At 42.6% G+C, this 1889-nt stretch overlaps 1 non-coding gene across 1 annotated transcript; it reads left to right on the plus strand.

Annotated features, from left to right (window-relative positions):
* The first annotated feature begins 1430 nt into the window (after positions 1 to 1430).
* On the plus strand, positions 1431 to 1538 carry LOC148571767 (small nucleolar RNA R71). Its single transcript, XR_015908805.1, has one exon. It is a non-coding gene; the product is annotated as a small nucleolar RNA R71 (small nucleolar RNA).
* Positions 1539 to 1889: the final 351 nt, after the last annotated feature.

The raw sequence follows: 1889 nt of genomic DNA on the forward strand, positions 1-1889 counted from the left end.
TGCTCCACAGCTCTTGCTGTGGCCAGGAAAGGTCTTCCTAGGATGATGGATTCATCCTCTTCCTTTCCAGTATCCAGGACTATGAAATCAGTAGGTATGTAAAGGCCCTCAACCTTTACTAATACATCTTCTACTTGTCCATAAGCCTGTCTTCTTGAGCTGTCTGCCATCTCTAGTGAGATTTTAGCAGCTTGCACCCCATAGATTCCCAGTTTCTCTATTACAGAGAGGGGCATGAGGTTTATTCCTGAACCAAGATCACACAGAGCCTTAAAGATCATGGTGCCTATGGTACAGGGTATTATGAACTTTCCAGGATCCTGTCTCTTCTGAGGCAATGTCAGTTGATCCAGATCACTTAGTTCATTGATGAACAAGGGAGGTTCAACTTCCCAAGCATCAATGCCAAACAATTTGGCATTCAGCTTCATGATTGCACCAAGAAACTTGGCAGTTTGCTCTTCAGTGACATCCTCATTCTCTTCAGAAGAGGAATACTCATCAGAGCTCATGAAGGGTATAAGGAGGTTCAATGGAATCTCTATGTTCTCTAGATGAGCCTCAGAGTCCTTTGGTTCCCCAAAGGGAAGCTCCTTATTGATCACTGGACGTCCCAGGAGGTCTTCCTCCTTGGGATTCACGTCCTCTCCTCTCCTCATAGGTTCGGCCATGGCGCTTATGTCAATGGCCTTGCACTCTCCTTTTGGATTCTCTTCTGTATTGCTTGGGAGAGTACTAGGAGGGATTTCAGTGATCCTTTTACTCAGCTGGCCCACTTGTGCTTCCAGATTTCTAATGGAAGACCTTGTTTCATTCATGAAACTTACAATGGCCTTAGATAGATCAGAGATTAGATTTGCTAAATTAGAAGCATTTTGTTCAGAGTTCTCTGTCTGTTTCTGAGTTGATGATGGAAAAGGCTTGCTATTGCTAAACCTGTTTCTTCCACCATTATTAAAGCCTTGTTGAGGCTTTTGATCCTTCCATGAGAAATTTGGATGATTTCTCCATGTTGAGTTATAGGTGTTTCCATAAGGTTCACCTAAGTAATTTACCTCTGCTATTGCAGGGTTCTCAGGATCATAGGCTTCTTCTTTAGAAGGTGCCTCTTGAGTACTGTTGGATGCAGCTTGCATTCCATGCAGACTCTGAGAAATCATATTGACTTGCTGAGTCAATATTTTGTTCTGAGCCAATATGGCATTCAGAGTATCAACCTCAAGAACTCCCTTCTTCATAGGCGTCCCATTACTCACAGGATTCCTTTCAGAAGTGTACATGAACTGGTTATTAGCAACCATGTCAATGAGTTCTTGAGCTTCTGCAGGCGTTTTCTTTAGGTGAATGGATCCACCTGCAGAAGTGTCCAATGACATCTTAGATAACTCAGACAGACCATCATAGAATATATCTAGGATGGTCCATTCTGAAAGCATGTCAGAAGGACACTTTTTGGTCAACTGTTTGTATCTTTCCCAAGCTTCATAGAGAGATTCACCTTCTTTCTGTCTGAAGGTTTGAACATCAGCTCTAAGCTTGCTCAGCTTTTGAGGAGGAAAGTACTTGGCGAAGAAAGCCATGACCAGCTTATCCCAAGAGTTCAGGCTGTCTTTGGGTTGAGAATCCAACCATAATCTAGCTCTGTCTCTTACAGCAAAAGGGAAAAGCATGAGCCTGTAGACTTCAGGATCTACTCCATTAGTCTTAATAGTATCACATATCTGCAAGAATTCAGTTAAGAACTGAAAAGGATCTTCAGATGGAAGTCCATGAAACTTGCAGTTCTGCTGCATCAGAGAAACTAATTGAGGTTTCAGCTCAAAGTTGTTTGCTCCAATGGCAGGAATGGAGATGCTTCTTCCATGTAAATTGGAATTAGGTGCAGTGAA

This window comes from Arachis ipaensis, chromosome B3 (genome assembly GCF_059453495.1).
Source record: "Arachis ipaensis isolate K30076 ecotype BB chromosome B3, ASM5945349v1, whole genome shotgun sequence".
Lineage (NCBI taxonomy): Eukaryota > Viridiplantae > Streptophyta > Magnoliopsida > Fabales > Fabaceae > Arachis > Arachis ipaensis.